Raw genomic sequence first — 23,821 nt, 5'->3', positions numbered from 1 at the left:
GCGACAAAGAATGTTGATGAAGATTAAGGGAAATTCCTTATTGAAAATCGGTGAGAAACACTTTCAATCTTCACAAATGAATTTTGGTTTCCTCTGTAAAAGGCTAGTATCACTCCCGAATGGGAGGCACATGGTGGGTGATTCAAGAACCCAACTGCATTTTGTTGAAAATACTTCACTAGTTTTTATCAGATGCTTTTCTTCACCCAAACAGTACTCTTTCACAGTGTCTTACCTCATAAATTCTTGTGGATTGTCCCAAAAACTGCTCTTTCTGCTTCCAAGAAAATACACTTTGAAACCCCAGAACAATCAGACTCTATCCTCACACTCCTCAGAGGTCATGGCTGCACCAACACCCACATCTCCAAAATCGTAAGCCTGATTCCTTCACTGCTCTTAGCCAATCCTGAGAAAACCCTTTTGCCCAAACTCGAGTTTTGCCGCTCTGTGGGCTTTTCCAAGGCTGACGTTGGAAGCATTCTCTCTACCAATTCTCTTGCGAAGGAGTTTAGAAAATTATTTAATTCCTAATTATAAATTCCTCAAGAGTGTGGTTATGGTTAATGAAAATGTTGTGAGGGCTTACAAGAAGTCATACTGGCTTTCTTGTAGAAATTTGGAGAATATCATTGTTCCCAATATTGCAATTCTGAGAAAAAGTGGAGTTCCCAAGTCCAATATTTTGTATTTGCTAACATGTCACCCTAGTGTAGTCTGCTGAAAAGAGGGGAAGTTTAGCAGAAGTGTGAAGAGTGTTATTGAAATGGGGTTTGACCCTTTGTGATGTTCATTTGTGAAAGCAGTCCAAGTGATCTATGAAGGGACTGAATCAGCATGGGAGCATAGAATGGAGGTTTATAGGAGATGTGGTTGGACAGACTATGAGATTATGTTGATGTTCAGACAGGTTCCTTACATTATGAAGTCATCTGAGAAGAAAATAATGAGTGGGATGGATTTTTTGGCTAATAGAATGGGTTGGCAACCTGCGGCTATTGCTAGATTTCCAATGGTTTTCTTGCTCAATTTGGAGAAGAGGACAATTCCAAGGTGTTCAGTGGTGAAAGTTCTGCGAATGAAGGGGTTGGTAAAGAAGGATTTGAGCTTAAGTGCTATTTTGGCTTGCACTGAAAGGGTTTTCTTGAATAAGTTTGTGGTCAAATATCAGGAAGATATTCCTCAGTTGTTCAATGTATATAAAGGGAAAATGGATTTTCTGGAACTCGACTTTGGATCTGACATAAGGGGATGAACCAGTGGTAGCTCCACAACTTTAATATTATCCAAGTAATTATCCTTTTAACTTTTTCTCTCTTTGATGCTTTATGTTTTCAGTGCTTTAGCTTCACTTGAGTTGCTCTGATTTGAGTGTTGATCATATGATTGCTTGAGCCAGATTCATTTGGAGCTGATTTTGGTTGCTTTCTGCCTTTCGCTCTGTTTAAGGTGAAACAAATTAATTTGCATTTGCTAGAACTCCAATATTTCATATGGATAGTCTTTTGAAGCATAAAGCTCCAAAATGGGGTTTCTGGATTGCTCCAAGACTTAGGTTGCTTTCTTCCATCCTTTTCTACATGGAAATCACAAGCTGCTTCAAGACATAGGAGGAAATTGCTTTAGGGACTAAAAGGTGTATTCTGTCGCAGCCAAGCAATATTGGGAATATTATGTTATAAATTTTGAGTATTCTGAATTTGACTAATTTTCTCTGATAAACCTCTGGTATAGTTACATTGGCCGATCTGATTGATGTCTTCAATTACTAGTCTACATAATATGCATGAGGCCTGAGAAGTGATTCCTTTGGTTATGATCTTGTCAAATGTGGATATTCTCTTATGGATAGCAAGCAAAAGGACCGTCCCCATCTCTGGGAAGTCTCAAGCATTGCCACTTTAGGAAGGGAGTATCCAGGAGATGCCTCCAAGCTGAATGAACAGGGAAAGCCTTTCTAATTGCCCATCCATATGATTTTATCCTTAAGCTGACTACAATGAAAGAAAAAACAGGCTATAGGCTGAGCTCTTTTAATCTCCAAAATTTTCTGAGTGACGGTGACATACCAGTTCCACTCATTTCCAGAAATGACAGGGCTAACCTACCTTTGGGTTGAGGTTGATGTCAAAGCAATTTCTCTTACAAATTCTGGGTACTAATGGATCAAGACTCAAAGAGGATGAAAAGTTTCTCATACTAGCATGGGATCAGTCAGCTTCTCACCATACTCATTGCTTATGTTGTTAATATGATTCCTATTGGTTCTGGCATTCAGTAACTTGTGGAAGAACCTTTGTATATGCATCCCGCTTTGAGCTAATCATTGCCAATTTCTGTTTTTAGAAAGGATTCTTCAGCCCCGGTAAGTTCAACAAATAACCTAAGGATTCATTTTCCAGTTCTACACAGTGTAGGTTCTGGTGGTCTATGGCTAGATCAGTTGGGATGAATGGATGTGACTTTAGTTTCTGACTTTGTAGATGAAGAGCAAAAAGCCTCCAGGTTGAACTCTTAATTCTTATGTTTAGCATATAGTTTGAACATCGGGTTTTACTCATAAACTTCAATAGCCCAGTTTCAATCAATCTTAGTCCAAATATTGAAAAATTCTGAATGTTTTTCAACCATACTTGTCTTTTCTGTCCAGATGAGAGCACAAAGGGTGTGCACTCAGCAGCAGTAGAAGAAGCTACTATCTGGATACTAAAAAATTGATTCACACTTTGCAGGTTTCCCCATGTATTCAACTTGTACATACTCCTTGTTTTGTTCATCCATCCTCGATTCAAAGCTTTGAGGAAGCTCGCCACCAACCGAAATTTCCAGACATCCTACCATAGTTGATCCTGGATAATCTCCAAAGAAGCTTTCTCTATACAGAGAGGTTTTAGCAATGTAACTTCATACATCTTGGGGTCCATCATTCAACTTCCCTAGAGGCCCAATTCTTCATCACCAAAGAAGGCAGCTTCTTGTGAAATGCCAACTTCACATTTTCCAGTAAACTTCTAATAGGTATGATGAGAATTCTAATGTACTGATTTCGTATGTACCGAACTTATGATGTCATGCCCCAAAACCCACTCCAAGGGTATGACAGTCATTTCACACCTCAAGCCCAAAGGCTTAAAATGGAAACGACACAACATTTGTATTATAACTGTAAATTTACCAATTACCAAATTCCTATTCAGAGTAGTAAAATAAATAAATTCTATGATCCCCAATTCTCAACTTTAAAAACTAACACATCAACCAGGGTGTTATTGTCCAAATAGCTCCAAATTCAAATAATTTAAACAGGAATTAAATTTTAACATCTAAACAATGTCCAAAAGTAAGTTTGAACCAAAATCCTAACAAAGAAAAGTTTCTCAGCCTAGCCATTACTCCTCGCCCGAACTGAGAGTACCTGAAAAATTATCAACGAAGGGGCATGGACTTAAAGCTCAATAAGGAACATTAATACAGTTTCATGGATCAAACATTTTTAATCATGCTTGCAAATAGGAGATATAATATATACTTATTTTCATAAAAACTTTTGAGTTCAAAATACTAATACATTCAAACTTTTCAACAAAACTTTCTCATATCCATTTCAAAACAATTTATCATCAAAACCAAATCGAATACATTCAAAATATCTTTACTTTGATTATCAAATAACAAATGATGCCCAATTAGGTGGGATTTCACAAATGAGTGACTAGTTTCAAATTTGTTCTAGTTAAGGTGAACAAAACCAAATGTCAACAATTATAACTTGTTGACTAGGGCCATAAGGTCAACTATTATAACTCGTTGATTAGGACCATAAGGTTAACTATTATAACCCGTTGACTAGAGTCATATAATATCAACTATTATAACCTGTTGACTAGGGCCAAAAATGTCAACAATTATAACCCGTTGACTAAGGCCATATAATCCAAAATCAAACACTTTATTTCGTTAATTCAAACTTATAAAACAAAATATCATATCTCCTCAATTTTTCACTTTTCATAAATAAACAAAGAAAATTCTCAAAAAAAATATTTTCCATACAAAACACATTTGATCCATGCAAAAAGATAAAAATAATATTTTTACACATTTCAAAATACAATATAAAAAGAAAATTATTTTCTTTTATAAAAATCTACATTAATTTCCCTTACCTTGAAGAAGCACTAAAAAACTTGAAGTATTTAGTTTGATGAATTTACTCCTTATTTAACATAATATCATACACAATATTGATTATTGATTATTTATATAAATATATAAATTTGACAATCTTAAAAATATTTTATTTAGTATTAGAGATCCTAATTAATTTCTCATATTAATATTATTACCATCCAATATTATTTTCAACTTCTTAAACAATAATTTATTTCTCTTTTCTAACTTGTCTAAATTAAATCTTTTAAGAATATTTATTTGCATTAAACTATTATTACTATTATTTAAATCGCCTAGTAAAATTTAACAAATACCCCATGCAATTTTTTTTTTTCAAATCTAAAGTCTACACAAACGATTTATTTATTTATTTTCTAAATTTAAAATTTCTTTTCTTCCATTGATTTTTCATTGATTTTGTTTTCTATTAAATTGAAATTCTCTAAATTTTCCTATTTTCATCACAAATTAATCCACATTCATAAATTTCTAGTCTTTTGATTTAAAAATTAATTTAACAAACCCTAATTTAGATTGAGATCTTCCAAAAAAATATCTAAAGTTTTTAAAAATAATTAACAAATATAAAATGTTAATTTAAGGATTAAAATCTTACCCGAAAAATTAATCTTCAAACCCTAAACCTCCAATTTTTTAGCCCTATGCTCTCTAATATTTCTGATCTCTGTGTAAAAGAGTTTTCTGAATAAAGAAGATTGGAGAAATCTAATTTATATATAGGGATTTTAAATACGAAAAGACCTTTTTACCCTTATTAAATTACTTTAACTAATTATTGATTTCTAAATTATGATTTTAGCCCTAAATTGGGTTTGGGACATTACATATGATGTGAGTCATTGGATGGTGAAACACAATGTCAACTGTTGTGAAGCATGTGCATTTCGGTGTGGAGAGAAAACAATGTTTCCCTTAACAGGTTTCTAATCCATTTGTTTCTCGTAAATTTTCCCTTTTCACATTTTTTCTTTTCCACATTCTTCAATATATTTACATCGAATCTATTTGTACATAATTTGAAAAGATTTGAGATTAATTATTTTTTATTTCAAATACTATGAATAGATAAAAAATTAGAAATACTCTATTTAATTGATAAAATAAATTAGTGAAATAAAAGATTACCTTAAAGAGAACAAACTTAAAAAAAAAAATATTTCATAACTTTATATTCGTATATGTTGTTATTTTTAATAACCTTACCCTTATTTATAGATATAAATTCATAATAATAATTACAATGGATAATCGTGAAGGTTACATGAATATTTGAAAGCTTTCCATATGGAATTGGTGACATCCACAAATTTCTAAATCTATTTGTAAGATTCCCTCTTGGATGTTAATAATTTAAAATAGACTGGTCCCTGACACGCCACCATTGCAGTCGACCACGGTTAGGCCGTTAATTCACCCATGCTATAGCCTTCAATCTCCATTTATATTGAGTCGAGATCCTGATGAGATGGTTGCATAAGATGTTCAGTATGTCATCCGTGGGGCGAGAGTGGTACGATAGCAGCCTTCCATAGTTGCTAGACCTTTAGAGAGCGATGCCACTCGATAGGAGACCAGACGAGAAGAAGATGAGATTTTGAGGTAGCTCTAGAGCACTCAGAACTGCATATCCATTTGGAGTCTTTTGGCATTATCTACCTCCCATCGGGAGGCACCGGTCAGAGCATTAAGTCAAATACGAGTTGAAACATCTACCTCTCCTGAGGGATTGATCCACATGTTGATAGCTGATAGGGCCACATGTATTATCTTCTTTGTTGATGACCTACCCCCTAGAGGTTCTGACCATACTCTACCTCTCCACATTTTTGTTGGTTGTTCTGGGCATCGAGTTCCATCTGTCTTTCTGGACAATGGCTCTGTCCTGAATGTTTTCCCGCTAGCTATAACAGTTGCTCTCGGCTTCAGACCTTCAGACTTTGAGCTATTTTTTCAGACAGTTCGAGCCTATGACAATACACGCAGAGAGGTTTTGGGTACGTTGACGTTGGATTTGCAGATAGGTCCGATCACGTTTTCTGCTTTATTTCAGGTTTTGAGGATTCCCACATCCTTTAACCTATTATTGGGTCGGCCTCGGATCCATAGAGCAGAAACCATACCATATTTCCTTCATCAGAAGGTAAAGTTCATACATGAGGCCAGAGTCATTACTATACAGTCTATTGGAGACACTTATTCTACTTTTGAGCCAGTATTAGAAATTAGTCATGGCGACGATGACCTATTTTTGACTGGCTTCACCTTTGACGAGATACAAACTATGGAAGTTGAGCAGTTCTGTAGAGATCATGTGGCGCTTCCCTTTAATGAGCATGGTAATACAGTGGCTTTGGACATGATGAGGTCTATGTTTTTTTTTACCTGGCTTGGGTTTAGGACTTTGTCAACATGGCTCTGGAGAGTTCATTGGCGTAGTTGATCATGATACTCCTTTCAGTCTTGGTTTTGTTCCTATTGAGGCTGATTATGAATATATGGCGCGATTGCGCAAGGAAAGGGTGAGAGCTCGATTGACTCACACACCGTTTAACTATCTTGTTTGTCCATATAGTATGAGCTTGGCGGACTACTTTGTGAGGGCATCGGAGCTACAAACGCGTTTAGGTGGGATTATTGATGGATTCAACACTGTTCAAGAGGCCGAGCTTCAGTGTCTTGTCCATCAACTGTGATTGAGTGATGGAGCTCTTGGCAGTTCCGCTCCTGCATTGGCTACCCCATCATCTCCAGATCGTATGAGCCTCATGACACTCTATTTCCCGAACGAGGTCGATGAGCATGAGACGTTTGCCGAGATTGGGGACGTGGTGGATGAAGCTGTTCCACACGATGAGTACATTGATGAGGGGCTCGCGATGAGTATGGGTCAGATTGATGAGATATTTCAACCCAAGTTTGCTTCACCATTTGATCTTTTTGGGGTGTCCGCCATCGAGGTTGCTGATGAGATCCAGATTGCTTCTGATCTGGAGTTCTTAGAGGATGCTGTAGTTGATATTTTATTTGAGGGCCTTATTGGCCCAGTTGAGGGAGCATCCGACTTTGTGGACCTACCTATTTCATTTGATGTTTTATCGGGATTTGTCTCCCATTCTAACAATGTTCATGACTCTTCATTTATGGATTTGAGCATTTTTGAGTATCTGCCTGTCCCTTGTGATATCACTTTATCTGCGCCCTCTTCACCCACATGACAAATATTCGTTATAGATGATGAGATTGTACAACATGATTCATATAATGACTCATCTTCTGCTTCTGATCCAGGTCCCATTGATCAAAGAGTTTCACCTACTATAGGAGAGGTTGAGACTGCCAATTTCAGTACAGTAGATTAACTTAGGGAGTTGAGGATTGGATCAGATTTATCTACATAAGAGAGAGATAGCCTCATCTAGTTACTCAAATCATATGTGGACGTTTTCGCATGGTCTTATGAGGACATGCCAGGTCTTGATCCATCTATCGTCCAACATTGTTTACTACTTCTGCTCCATGCCAGACCGATTAAGTAGAAGTTGAGGTAATTGCACCATCGTTGGAGCTTGCAGATGAATGAGGAGATTCTGAAGCAACTCAGTGTAGGATTTTTATCAGTGGTCGAGTATCTTGAGTGGCTGGCCAATGTCTTCCCTATTCCAAAAAAAAACAGCAAGATGAGAGTTTGTGTTGATTTTCGAGATCTCAACAAGGCCAGTCCTAAGAATGATTTCCCTTTCCCACACATTGACATGCTAGTTGATAGTACGGTGGGTCATTTGATGTTGTTCTTTATGGACAATTTTTTAGGGTACAATCAGATCTTGATGGCTCCAAAGGACATGGAGAAGACGTCCTTCATTATCGAGTGGGGTACTTACTGCTACCGAGTCATGCTATTCGGATTGAAGAATGCAAGAGCTACCTATTAGAGAGCAACGACTACCCTCTTCCATGACATGATGCATTGGGATGTCAAGGTTTATGTAGACGACATGATAGTGAAATCCCGAGATAGAGTAGATCACCTAGCAACCTTGGAGAGATTCTTTGAGAGGATCAGACAGTTCAGATTGAGACTGAATCCCAAGAAGTGCACTTTTGGAGTGATTTCTAGGAAGCTATTAGGATACATGGTCAGTGAGAGAGGTATAGAGGCAGATCCAGATAATATTAGAGCCATCATCGACATGCCTGTGCCGAGGACCAAGAGAGAGATCAAAGGATTCTTGGGTAGACTTTAGTACGTTAGCAGATTTATTGTCAGATTGACAAACATCTGTGAGCCAATTTTCCGACTCTTGAGGAAGAGTCAGCCTACTGTTTGGGATGATTAGTGTCAATATGCATTTGAGAGGATCAGAGAGTACTTGTTGTCACCTCCAGTCTTAGTGCCTGCTACACCAGACTATCCTTTACTCCTATACTTGTAAGTTTTAGACGTAGCTTTGGACTTCATGTTGGCTCAACTCGATGATTCGGGTAAGGAGCGAGCTATTTATTATTTGAGTAAGAGGATGCTAGATTATGAGACGAGATATGTCATGATTGAACGCTACTACTTAGCATTGGTTTGGGCTACTTGGAGACTGAGACATTACCTGACCGAGTATTTAGTGCACTTGATATCCCATCTAGATCATTTGAGATATTTATTTAACAGGCCTGCTTTGGTTGGTCGACTCATGAGGTGGTTGGTGCTTCTGACTGAGTTCGACATCCATTATGTTACTTAGAAGTTTATCAGAGGGAGCATTGTTGTAGATCACTTAGCCTCATTGCTAGTTTTTGATGGTAGAGAAATTGATGATGATTTCCTAGATGAGGATGTTGCTGCTGTGACTAGTCTGTTAGGTTGGCGCATGTACTTCGATGGTGTAACCAACCATGCTGGATATGGGATAAGTTTCTTGTTGATATCCCCTCATGGTGACCACATTACTAGATCTGTTGGTTCGGCATTCTTGGATTGACATCCTACCACAAACAACATTGTTGAGTATGAGGCTTGCATCTTGGGACTAGAGACAGCTCATGAGCTCGGGATTAGACAGATAGAGGTATTTGGTGACTCCAATATGATATTGAGACAGATTCTAGGTGAGTGGAAGACTAGAGATGTGAAGCTTAGACTTTACCATGCCTATTTAGAGCTATTGGTTGGGAGATTTGATGATTTGAGGTATATGCATCTGCCTAGAGTGCAGAACCAGTTTCCTGATGCCTTAGCTATTCTATCTTCCATTATTGATATTCTTGCAGATACCATTGTTCGTCCTTTACTGATCGAGTTGAGATATGTTCCTGCCTACTGTTGTTTGATAGATGAGGCAAAGTTAGATGATGGCTTGCCTTGGTACCATGACATATACCAGTTTTGAAGACTTAGTGCATATCTTGAGGCCGCCATGATTAAGGATAAGAGAGCATTGAGACAGTTGGCCGTCCGATTTGTGATATGTGGAGAGACATTGTACAAATGATCAACTGATGGGATGTTGCTATTGTGCTTAGACCGTGTCTCTACCGATTGAGTGATGAGAGAGGTTCATGCGGGAGCCTGTGGACCACATATGGGAGGGCATATGTTAGCCTGTAAGATCATGAGGACTAGCTATTTTTGGTTGACCATGGAGACAGATTGTTGCCAGTTTGTTCAAAGATGTCCAAAGTGTCAGATACACGAGGACCTTATTCATGTGCCACCTTCAGAGTTACATGCACTGACTTCAACCATGACTATTTTTAGTATGAGATGTAGACATTATTGGGAAGATTTCGCCGAAGTCTTCTAGTGGTCATGAGCTCATCTTGGTCGCCATTGATTACTTCACCAAGTGGGTGGAGGCTGCTTCATATACGAGATTAGCATCATCTGGGGTCACTAGTTTCATTAGATCACACATTATCTGTCGCTATGGAGTCCCTCATGAGTTGATTTTGGAAAGAGGAATACAATTCAGAGAAGATGTTGACACTTTATTACAAAGATACAAGATTTAACATCATAGATCGTCTACGTATAGGCCGCAAACTAACAAATTATAGAGGTTGCGAATAAGACTATTAAGAAGATCTTGCGGAGGATGATTGAGACTTCTCGGGATTGGTCAGAGAAGCTTCCATTTGCATTGTGGGCCTATCAGACTTCTTTTCGCACCTCTATAGAAGCCACACCTTACTCCTTGGTGTATGGTATAGAGACAGTGCTATCAGTTGAGATAAAGATGGGTTCATTGAGGGTAGGATTGGAGTAGCAAATTTCAAAAGTAGATTGGGCCCAGACTCGATTAGACTTGCTCAATCTCCTAGATGAGAGGAGATTGAGGGCAGTAGACCATGTTCGTGCTTATCAGAGGAAGATGACTCGTGCATTCAAAAAGTGGGACAAGCCTAGACCGCTACAGAGAGGTGACTTGGTTCTGAAGGTCATCAAGGGATTGATTAGAGATCCCAAAGAGAAGTTCAGACCCAATTGGAGCGGACCTTACTTCATTAGGAAGCTGACCCTAGAGGGCGCTGCATGGTTGATGGATCTAGATGGAAATCAATTCTTGGAGTCAATTAACGTAGATCAATTGAAGAAGTATTATGTTTGAGACCATGGTCGCATGATGGGTGGCCATCATTTCGGTTAGCCATATACCTTGTTATTCCCTTTTGACATATAGATCGTTGCTAGCCCATTGAGCCTCGTAGGTGCATTATAACCTTTCTTTCTTATTGCCTTGCTCACTTTTTTGAACCGGGATAGGGGTCCTTTAGTGTATGCATGCATTGTTTGGGAGTCTCATGAGTCTTGGACCTACAGGCACATCTTTCTCTCATTATTTTTTCATACCATCACATTACTGCATTTCATCACATCTCATTGGTTGTATTCTTCATATCTTCTTCTTTATTCTATCTACTGCTTTTTTTGCTTCCTATTCTCTCCACCCTGAGTGGTGATCCTCCTTAGTTCATTGCATAGAGGATAGTCACATCATTTCCACTATCTATCCCATGAACACTGATTCAGAGATCCTTAGTTTGAGAAGGTCATCTCGTTAGAGAGAGTTTTTGTTACCTTATCACTTGAGAGTGTGTTTATCCATTATTGATATCATCTTTGGGGTTCATTTGTTTATGTTCAGGGTATGTACATTTGTATATATGTAAAAAAAAAAAAAAAAAACTAAAAACAAAAAAGAAAAAAGTGAAAAGAAAAGAAAAATAGGCACATGTGTATGTGCATAGTATTCTCCATCATTGAGTGTATATGTTGATATTTGAGGGTAATTTTATTAAGTATGTTGTTATTGAGAGTTCGTATATGAGCTTTCTAGGATCCTCGTTTCTTTTTATTCACTTTGTCATATCTCTTTGAGAGTGAGATGAGTGACCTTCTCTTAGAGACTTTGGGTCATTGTCATTTCCATCATTATACTCATTATTGATGTGGCTTCACTCCATTTTTTATTTGAGTTGATCATCACTTTTCTTCGTATATTCATCGTCATTGCTTGTGATTCATCCCATTCGCTTCACCCCCCTTATTATTTTCTTACACTGATCTATTCCAAGTTCAATTTTTCCCTTACATCATTCTTGTGTATCTCATTATCAGTTTGATTTACCTCATTGTCTCATTATTGATATTATATTCACATTGGGCACCCTCAGGTCCATGGCTCACAAGCTTTTCTATGCATGTTGCATTTTATACATGAGGGCATGGGTTTTTTATCATTAGGTATTTGGACAGGTATTTGAGATTTGGTTGATATTTGGATATCATCATGCTCTTTCTTCTTGGAGATGCCTCTTTGACGTTCAGACCTGATTCAGTTGTGGATTTGGATGATTGGGGTTACACATTTGATGATGGATGATTTGAGGTTATCCGATTTTTCGATCTACCATACATCTTTCTATTTCGATTGAGATTTACAGATCTTCATGGAGTCACATGATCCTCACCACTCAAGAGATGCATGTCGAGTTGATAGTCTATTGTTATCAAGAAAATTCAGAGAGTCTAAACGTACAATTGATTTGTAATTTGGTGGCAACAAGGTGTGGTCTTTTTGCTAATTTAATTGGTTTTGTTGTTTTACGAGAGATGATGAGGGATGCACTTATATATTTCTTTTCAAAACCATTCATTATTTCCTATCCTAACTGAATAAGAATTGCAATAGACAGGATGCTCATAAAATTTTTACCAACTTAAGCATCCTTTATACTATTTAAACAATAAAGACATTTGATACATCGTAGCATAGCATGTGCAATCAGCCACATATTCACTTTAAGTGTTTAGAAGGTTGATTTATGCTACATTAGGTCTTGAGAAGTTGAAGTAGAAAATTTATTTGCATCATGTTATTTGTTTGGTCTTGTTAGTATTGTCTTCTTCATGAAGCTCTCATTTACTAGTAAGGAATAAAACATTATTTTTCTAGGGTGTTTCTATTTTTTGGTATATTTATGTGGTAACAGAGTCTTATTTATTTGGGGTTTGAATTTTTTACTTATAGGCTTTATTTCATATTAAGAAAAATGACATCAGAAGAAAGGGAAAACTTTTCTATACCAAGTGCAGGTTCAACTCCAATTACAAGCAGTACTTCAACTACTGATGGAACATTAGGATATAAAAGAAGAAAGTTGACTTTGGTTGTTTGGAATGATTTTGATAAAGTCATAGAAGATGGACAAGATTATGCTATTTATAAGCATTGTAAAGGAAAGCTTAAGGCCGATAGCAAGAATGGGATAAAACATTTACATATACACATAGATAGGTGCATGAAATGAAGAAATGTTGATATTAGGCAACAATTATTAACAGTAGAGAGAAAAGGTTATGGAAAAGTTCAAATTGGTGGTTTTACCTTTGATCAAGAAATCTCAAGAGAGAAGCTTGCATGTGCAATTATATTGCATGAGTACCCACTTTCAATTGTTGATTATGTGGGATTTAAAAATTTTGATACTAGTCTTTAACCCTTGTTTAATATGGTTTTCTGCAATACAATTAAGGGTGATATAATGAAGATTTATGAGGTTGAGAAAGAGAAGATGATTACTTAGAGAAACTTGAAAGTAGAATTGCTATCACAATTGATATGTGGACATCAAATCAAAAGAAAGGCTACATGGCTAACACTGTACATTACATTGATGAGTCTTGGTTACTGCAACATCATATTGTAAGGTTAGTTATGTTATTTTTTTTTAACTTCCTAAGTGTTTTTTTATTTGATCATTTAATGATATCGTTTGTGTTAATGATTTTTTTTCTAAACGTAGGTTTGTTTATTGCCTCTTCCATAAACAAAAGAAGTTCTTTTAGATGTCTTAATGGATTGGAATATGGATAGAAAAGTATCTATAATCACTGTGCATAATTACTCAAGTAATGACGGAATGATCAATATCTTGGTAGAGAAATTATCTTTAAGCGATTCACTCTTATGGAATGGAAAATTTTTTCACATGCGATGTGTAACACATGTGTTGAACTTAATTGTTAAGGAAGCTTTGGATGTCATTGAAGTAGAAATTGAAAAAATTCATGAGAGTGTTGCATATTGGTCGACAATCCCATTAAGAGTAGAAAAGTTTGAAGATGTAGCTTTTCAATTGTGTATTCCATACAATAAGAAGTTAAGTCTTGATTGTAAGACATGATGGAATTCCACACACTTGATGTTATGGATTGCTATAACATATAAAGATGTGTTCACACGTCTGAAGCAATGTGAAAAATACTACATGGTTGTGCCATTAGAGAAAGAATGAAATATGGCAAAGGAAATATGTGGGAGATTGAAATTATTTTACAACATAACAAAGTTATTCTCGAGACAAAATTATCCCACTACAAATACTTTCTTCATCAAAGTGTGTGAGATAAAAAAAAACATTGTATGATTGGTTGATTTGCTCAAATGATGATGTGAAAACAATGACATCAAGTATGTTGCAAAAGTTTGACAAGTATTGGAGTGGGTGTCATATTGTGATGGCAATAACAACTATATTTGGTCCAAGATACAAGATAAAGATTTTAGAGTTTTACTTCCCACTACTGTATGGGTCTGAAGCTTCAAATGAGATAGAAAAAATTCATGGAATGTGTTGTGAGTTGCTTTTTGAGTATCAATCAAAGTCTAAGTTGGGGCAAAAAACTTCATCCTGTAGTACTTCATCAGGTTCAACTGTTTTGGAGTTAAACTATGCTGAACAAGATCATCTTTCAAAGTTTGAATTATTTGTTCATAGTACCATTCGAGAAAGTCATACAAAGTCAGAGTTAAATTATTACTTAGAGGAGTCTATTTTGCCAATGAGTTAAGATTTTGATGTTTTAAGTTGGTGGAAGACAAATGGTATTAAGTATCTGAATTTGTAGATGATTGTTCGTGATATCTATGCTATTTCGATATCTACCGTTGCATTTGAGTTAGCCTTTAGCATAGGTGGTAGGGTGGTATCAAAACATCGCAGTAGGCTTCATCCGGATACTTTGGAGGCCTTAATGTGTGCTCAAAGTTGGTTATGGAAGGAAAAAGAAGGTAACCAATTTACATAATTATCAATTTTATGAATTGTTTTGTATTAAAATATTTAGCATAGTTCTCTATTTTTTTTTTGGTGTTTTCTTTTTACTAGGTGATTCTTCAATTCATGACTCACAGCTCCAACTCATAATGATGAATGAAAATGATGATTTACTTGTGCTTTAGATTTTTTTTACTTAAGATGATGTTAGATACATTTTATTTTGCTAACAATTTCTTTGTAATGTTTTTTATTTTTTCTTCAATGTTATTAATTTTATGGATATCTTTTAATTTTGGATGTTGTATTTTGGGATGTTTTATATGGTGTTTACTACCATGGATGTAACTAAGAAAAATGTTATCCTCTGAATTAGTTTTCAATTTTGTTTGAGTAATTTTGTAGCTTGGATTAGAGCTTCATTATTTTAGGACTGTTTGATGCCTTAGTGTATCATGTTAAATGATTTGAGGTAGATGGTTCTTCCTATTAGAAGGTTTTAGAGGAGAACTGCCTGCTTTACAATCAAGTTCAAGACTTGAAAGGTAGACTCCCTGATATTTTATTTGTCTTAAAGATTTATACATGTTATGAGAGATAAATCTAATAAAAGGGAACTACTTTCTTATAGGAACCATAAGGGTTTACTGTAAGGTGAGGCCCTTCTTACTAGGTCAATCAAATGGGCAGTTTACAGTAGATTATATTGGAGAAAATGGAAATATCATGATTGTCAATCTAGGTGTCAACTCTCTGAGTACTTTCATGCTTATTCTTTCTCCCCTTCCATAGCTATGATTCTAACAATTTGTTTTAGGACGATTTTTTCATATTATTGTACTCACTTGATGTTCTATTAAATTCTCTTTCTACAATAAGTTGTTCAAAAAACTATTGTAACAACGCTTCTCTTGTTATGTTTTTGGCTTTTGTTAGGTAATTTGACTTCTAAGCATTAGGGAATGTAAATATAACTAAACCCATCTATAAGTATTGATCATTGTATTTACTATGTTCAATTTGTTTCTTTATCTCATGTCAATGTTCATTTATCAAAGTTAAGTAGGTTTTGGTTGAGTTGTGCAGTTAGCTTTTAGGAACATTTAGATGGCTATGCTTTTAAACTCTGGTCACTCCCTTAGGAATCTATATTAGAAAAATTAGAAAGATGGTAGGATTGTGAATTGAATTATGCAATGTCTAAAGTACATTATCATCTAGTTGAGATCAATTAACAGACTTGTCCATCACAATAAGATTAAGAATCTTCATTTTTATGCATTATTATAGGTCTTAAACAACATAACATGGATCAATGTTGGTTATGCTCCCAAGTCCATGTGCTACAGACGACTTGCCCTTGTAGAAATTTCCATAAATGACCAATTTAGAAAACTAGAACACCGAGTTCAAAGGCTCTACAATTGTTTAAAAGCCAAATTTATGTTAAAAATGGTTGAAATTTCTTGTCCAAATTAAGAAGTCAACTACATAATCTAAATTTAGCTAAGTTGATGCTCTGAAGGAAGTTCCTGTATTTTATTGTTTTCTTTCTAAATGTTGTTCATTATTATAGAGAAGAAGTTGGTCTGGATATTGCTTGCAAGTTTTTAGGACATACATAGTGGCTTGTGAATTATTGGATTTTACATAATGGTTTCAGTATTGGAATTGGTGATATAATTGCTAATGCAACAACCATGGAAAAAATTAATGAAATCATTTTTAAAGCGAAGAATGAAGTGAAGGAACTTATCAAGGTTGCCCAAGATAAGCACTTGAGGCTGAATTTGGGTAGACTATGATGGAGTCATTTGAAAACATAGTGAACCATGTGCCAAATCCATTTGCTTTGTCTACATTAATCTTTTCAGTTTTGACTACTTTGGCTGGTAAATATTCTAATGTATGTTTTTTTCTTTTAGGTTTTGAATAGAGCACGAGATGATGTTGGAAGCAGTGCCCAGAAGAGTTTATTAGAGAGTAACAATCTCAAAGCAATGGTTACAACAGGCTCCAAAGGAAGTTTCATCAGCATATCACAGATGACTACTTGTGTGGGGTAGCAGAACGTTGAGGGTAAGTGAATCCCATATGGATTCATTGGTTGGACATTACCACATTTCACCAAATATGACTATGGCCCAGAAAGTCATAGGTTTGTGGAAAATTCTTATATGCAAGGACTAACCCTACAGGAGTTCTTTTTCCATGCCATGGGTGGTAGAGAAGGCCTTATAGATACTATAGTGAAGACTTCTGAAACTTGGTATATCCAAATATGATTGTTGAAGGCTATGAAGTATCATGGTCAAATATGACGAGATTGTTAGGAACACTTTGGAAGATGTCATTGAATTTTTGTATGGGGAAGATGGTATAGATGCTGTATGGATAGAATCGCAGAAGTTGGAGTCCTTGAAAATGAAGGGCTTGGAGTTTGATAGGGCTTTCAGATAAGAGACTAATGATGAAAATTAGAACCCAAATTACATGTTTCGAGAACACGCTGAAGATTTGAAAACTATCTAAGGATAAAAAATTATATTTAGCAAACTGTAACTCATTTCCTCCGCACCTATTAGAACCTAATTTGTGTTTCAACTTTCATTAAGCTTAAATGGCTCAAAGATCAACAAGAAAGACCATTTGAGTAGGACCATTTGGGCACTAACCTCTACATTGAACCTTTGCTCTGTTTTATGCTCTTTAATTTTGGTAATTTCTAAATAACTGCTATTTTGATATTAATCCTTTGGGTTTACACCTGTAAAATATTCTTTCTGGAGTTCTCCATTGCATGAAAGGAAGTTCCATAGTCTTTCCCTCTAGTTTTAGTACTTTGTCTGCTTCATACTACTATAATCCTTCTAGTATCCATATTAGGATTTTTCCTGCTCTTGCCTCCACTTTGAGTATAATTTCGACAGTTTAATGGATAAAACAACCTAAAATTTTACTAAAAATTTAGGCATTTGTGGCATATGTGATCTTATTCTTGTATATGGTCTGAGATAGAGCTCATCCTTGTATTTACTACTTCATGTCTTTTTTATTAATACAAATGCTCTAGTTGCCTATAGAGAAAATAGATCAATTAGGGAGAGTTCACTAATATATCTCCTGTAAAATCCCTCACACTATTTAATTAACTAAATATCAATTACATAAAGTTATTTGATTGGAAAAACCCTGCACATGATATTTAATTATTTATGCTTATGACTAAAAAATATGGTATAGTGAGTGGTGTTAATCTAAGAAAATTTTTACTTTGATAGTAATTAAGAGTTTCTTGTAAACTATATGTCACATTCCTTTCTCCAGTATATAGAAAAGAAAAAAAAAACCAATATATTTTATTAGCTAGTATCATTGATATGCAATTAATAAGTTGTATATTTACATTGATTTGGAGAATCAATCTAGTATAATTATGCCAAATATCACCCTATTTTTGGCTTTATAGAAAGCAAAATTTTAATGGCTTGAACATTACTTAGTATGTCTGTAGGAAATGAAATGGCATTTTGTGCTGGTGGTGATGTTGCAGTTGTGGTTTGTGATGTTAATGGAGGTAAAGCGTATCTTTGCTCAATATGCCACAATCAATTTATTGTTGAGGGATGCATCTTCTTATTATCAGTTTATCGTTTAATTGCTCATTCTTCTTCATTTATTTATTTATTTATTTTTTCATTTCTTTTCCTTTTTTCGATCCTTTGAAAGTTTTTAGTTATTTTCCATTGGGAAAATGCTAGCTTTTATGCAAGCATGTGGTAGGTTCATTTGCAAGATGTCTAAAGGGAACTTTTGTAGAGTTGAAAGTAGTTTGTTGCCCATGTGTATGCATCATGTGATTGGAGATTAGGTGCAAAAAATTTCTAGAAAAAATTCATTCTAAATTATGTAATGGCAACATACAGTAAGTGTCAGGTGATCCATTTTGGGATTTAATTTTGATTTCTCTTTTCTTTATCAGTGAATATTCATTTTAAATGTGTTGCTTAGTGAAGTTAGCTTTGGTAGTCATCCTATGGAATTATTTGGTTTTATGGTTTACAAGTGATTACAATTGAAGATTTGAATTTGGGCTGAAAATTGGCCAAAGGAATTGTGTTGTGGGTGCTACTACTTTAAATGAGCAAAGTTGTTGTTATCATAGGTAGTATTTTTCTCTAAATTAATGTTCTCTTTCATGTTCCTTACTGACCAATGGTTTTTATGAACTATTAATGGATTTTTCAATGCTTCTACAGTGTGTTAACAGTTCATGTCCAAGGAAGGGAGTTGGTTTCTAAATCCATTCTTAGGGGTTATCTCCATCTACTTGATTTGGTAAGAAGTAAGAGAGTAGATAAATTTGAGGGCTTGAAGCTATTGGTGAAAGACTGAAAGAAGCTCAACATATAAGTAGATTTCTTTCCCTGGATTTTGAACAATCAGAGAGTCTAATAGCTCTAAGGGTTGAAGTGATTTGGTCAAATTAAACTTTTGTCTTAGAAGATCTTTTGAAGTTCACATAAATTTGTAATAATTGCAACCTCTTTAGTCCCTTATAAATTAAATTGCTTATTTTATTTTCATGAATCTATAGCTTATTTTGTTGCTCATATAATTTCAATTTTTATAGGCAAGCAAGCAAAAACATTGATGTTATATATACATTTTAAGCCTAGCCCAACCTGCCTCGACAACACATACCTGGGTTGAGATGAGATTTTAATTTTAACTTCAAAACAGGAATGGAAGTACATACCCTACCTTGCCTTGATTTAGGACGGGATGGTAAATAACCATATATTTTGGGACGGGAATGGGATAGGGGTGACCCGTCCCAAACCCCTCCCGTTGCCATTCCTAGACATGCTCACTTGCAGACACAATAATGAAAGTTAAATTAATGTTTCAAATCATCATGGATAATGATGAGAGAGGTAAAACAAATGAATTCTAACTTGAGTCATACTAAATTTGGAAAACGAGAATAATTCTCATATGATGTATCTACATTTGTAAATTTATCTATAGGATGATATTGTCCTTCAACTTTTGTATTTGATAATATCTATGGACATTTGTGGTAACATCATGGATTTTTAGATTTTTTTTTTTTCATTTTTGATAAAAAAATTCAATTAAACAAGTTATAAATAAAATAAACTAAAAATAGTTAAAGAAGTAATAAAAAAATTTAGTAATTTAGCATCAGCCATTTACCAATGATGATTAGTAAGTAACAAGAATAAACTTTGTAATTGTATTAATGAAATTTTAGGAAGAATTGTAAATTCTTAAAAAGAATAATTAAAGGAAACACAAAGTTTATTTATTTATTTATTTTTACATTTAAGACAAGTAAAATTTTGGGGTCTATTTATTTAGGCAGAAAATGATTTTCCACCCGCAAACCTAGTCGTGCCTATGTCCAACATCTTGTATGTTGTTTGCCACTTGCCATTACTTCTCTACCATAGATGTGACAAACGATGGTGATGAAGATTAAGAGAAATTTTGTATTCAAAATTGGTGAGAAACTCATTCAATCTTAAAAAATGAGTATTGGTTTCCTCTGGAGAAGGTTAGTATCACTCCCTAATGAGAGGCACATGATGGGTGATTTAAGAGCCCAACTGCATTTTGTTGAAAATACTATACTACTTTTTATTAGATGTTTTTTTCACCCAAACAACACTCTTTCACGGTGTCATAGCTCAAGAAAATATAGTTGGAAAACCTAGAACGATCATACTTTGTCCTCACACTCCTCAGAAATCGTGGGTGCACCAATACCCACTTCTCCAGAATCGTAAGCCCGATTCCTTCAATACTCTTAGCCAATCTTGAGAAAACCCTTTTGCCTAAACTCGAGTTTTTTTTGCTCTGTAGGCTTTTTTGAGGCTGATGTTGGAAGCATTCTCTATTCAAGCCCAAATGCATGTCTTGAAAAGGAGTTTAGAAAATCATCTAATCCCTAGTTATACATTACTCAAGAGTGTGGTTTTTGGTTAATGAAAATGTTGTGAGGGCTTACAAGAAGTCGTACCAGCTTCTTGTGGAAATTTGGAAAATATTATTGTTCCCAATATTGCAATTCTGAGAGAAAAATAGAGTTCTTGTTTCCAATATTTCGTATTTGCTAACATGTCAACCTAGTGTAGTCCGTCGAAATGTGGAAAATTTTAGCCAAATTGTGAAGAGGGTTATTGAATTAAGGTTCAACCCTTTGAGATGTACATTTGTGAAAGTAGTCCAGGTTGTGGGCAACCCCCATAAATAGGGATAACGGGCCTACCCAAAAAACTATCCACTAAGTCGGGCCGGTTTGGGTTAGGATTAAAAGCCTAACTAGCCTAATGGCCTAGCCAACTTAAATAGCCCAACAAGTAATGTGAAAAATAGAATATGGGAGAACAACCCTTGAGTCGGGCGAGGATTAAAAACCCAACTAGCCTAGTGACCCAACTAACTTAAATAACCCAATAGGTAAAGTGGGAAATAGAATATTGGAGAACAACTCATGAGGAGTAGTGGAGATAGTTAATACTTGAAGTGGCCAAAAAGTGCTCCTACGATCTCCACGCCTATCGGTAGCTGAAAGGTATTGAATGCAACTGACAAGAAAAACAAGGAGACAGAAATGAAAAATATTACATGTTCTAGAAAACCCCAACTAACTTAATCATCGAAAGAGGTGATCCCAAGGTAAAACTGGGTGAGCCTTATGTGGCAGGTATAAGGAAGCGTGTGGTGAGAAGATGACGATTGCTCAAGAAATTCTTAGCTCCAACAAGTGGCACCATTTGTGGGAAAGTTCTACATTAAAGTAACATTTTTAACTTTGAGTTGAAAGTAGACCCCTGTTTTTGTTTAGAGTTGGAAGCTTCGCAATGGGAGATAGTCAACCATGGGATTCAATTAGTACAACAACTTTTCAAAGAGTCGTTGCACTGGAGATTATTCCTGAGGATTTTGAAAGGCGTTAAGCGAAGCATAATCGCTTTAACCCAAAAATATTTTGGTAGGTTATTTTCATTTAGCATGGTTCTTGCCATCTCTTGAAGGGTTTTATATTTCCTTTCAAATAACCCATTTTGTTGAGGAGTTATAGGAGCCGAAAAATTGTAGTCAATTCCATGCTCATTGCAATAATTTTAAAAATCAACATTTTCCAATTCTCTCTCATGATCACTTCTTATAAAAGTAATTGGAAAACCTTTTTCATTTTGAACCTTATTGCAAAACTTTGAAAACTCACAAAAGGCTTCATTCTTTTGACTTAAAAATAAGACCAATGTGTATTTAGAGAAGTCATCCACAATAACATATGCATAAGACTTTTCTCAAAGACTTGGTTGACTCAAGTGGGCTAGATGTGAAAATGAAGTTTATGTTTTTAAAAGAGTTTTTGATTTGCTTTCTCGCTTGACAAACTTCACAAACTTTATCTTTTTGAAAATTTATTTTGGGAAGGCCTCTAAAAAGTTTATTTTTGTTGAGTTGGGAAATAAGGTCCATGTTAGAATGTCCCAACCTCCTATGCCATAACCAACTTTGATCATGCATGTTTGAAAAAATCTATCATGGCCATCATATTTTGAAATATTTATAACGTAAACATTGTCACATCTATGACCCATGAAGATGGTTTTATCATTTTGAATATCCTTGATAATGTAATGAGATGCTTTAAAAATCACTTTAAAACCTTTGTTACAAAGTTGACTAATGCTTAAAAGGTTATGTTTTAAACCATCTACTAATAAAATACTTTCAATGAGAGAGGATATGTCATAACCAATGTTGTCTTGACCAATTATCTTTCATTTTGCATTGTCTTCAAAAGTAACATATTCTCCATTTTTCTTTGTAAGAAAAGAAAACTTGGATTCATCTCTGGTCATGTGTCTTGAGCATCCACTATCTAAGAACCGCTTATCCTTCTTTGAACCCTACAACACATAACTCAAGTTGATTTAGGTTCCCATATCTTTTTGGGTCCTTGAGGGTTAGTGACCTTGGATTTTTCAATCAAAATATTTTTAGCTTTTGCATTTGAATTCTTTTGAGAACCATTTCTTAAAAGGAATGTACTACTAATGTGTCTTCCTCTTCCACAAAAGTTGCAAGTAGTAGAAAGACTTGCACTTATGGATTCTTTTATAAAATATTTTTTAAAATACTTTTGATTCTTTGAAGATTTGAATTCTAGCCCTTGTTTGTCAAAAACACATTTTTGGCTAACTAGAATCATTTCAAAAGATTTTTGTCCACAAGAAAAGATTGAAAGACAGGAGCTCAACCATCCATTTTTCTTTCTTAAAATCTCATTCTCTTTTTCAATATGAGTTTTAGAAACTTTGAAATTTGAAAATTTTTCTTTTACTTTTCTAAGTTCTTTTTCAAGTTGTTGAACTTTATTTTTGAGAGAAGCATTTTTCAAACCAAGTTTGTTAATATCTTCATACAATTCCTGAAAAGCATCATGTATATCTTCATTGCTAATGTTAGAGTTTACCTCATCAAGTTCATCTATTGCCATGAAGCACATGTTTGCCACTTCTTTCTCTTTTTCTTCTTCGGAGGAGTCATCTTCATTTTCACTCCAAGTGGCCATCATTGCCTTCTTCTTTCTCCTCTTGGCTTCACTCGTGTAAAGAGGACAATTATATTTAATGTGTCCCAGTTTCTTGCTCTTGAAACACACCAAGTTCCTTTTCTCTTCTCATTTTTTCTTGTCACCATGAGATGAAAATTCCTTTTTAGAGAAGTCTCTTCTAGAAGTGAACCTTCTTCCTTTAACTTTCTTGTGATGAGGGCTAAGTCTTTATCTTCTTCACTTTGTTTTTCTTCTTCTTCTTCTTCTTCTTCCTTAGTTTGAGAGTTATGCTCTTCTTCTTTTTGTCTACCCCTTCTTGTTGCTCCTTTGCCAAATTGATCTCATATGTCATCAATGATCCTATGAGCTCCTCCAAAGGTAGCTTGGTTAAGTCTTTGGCTTCCTGAATTGTGTTGACCTTTGTATGCCACTTTGATGGAAGTGACCTTAAGATCTTCATCACTTTCTCCGATTCCT

This window comes from Vitis riparia, chromosome 4 (genome assembly GCF_004353265.1).
Source record: "Vitis riparia cultivar Riparia Gloire de Montpellier isolate 1030 chromosome 4, EGFV_Vit.rip_1.0, whole genome shotgun sequence".
Lineage (NCBI taxonomy): Eukaryota > Viridiplantae > Streptophyta > Magnoliopsida > Vitales > Vitaceae > Vitis > Vitis riparia.
This window is presented reverse-complemented; position numbering follows the sequence as displayed.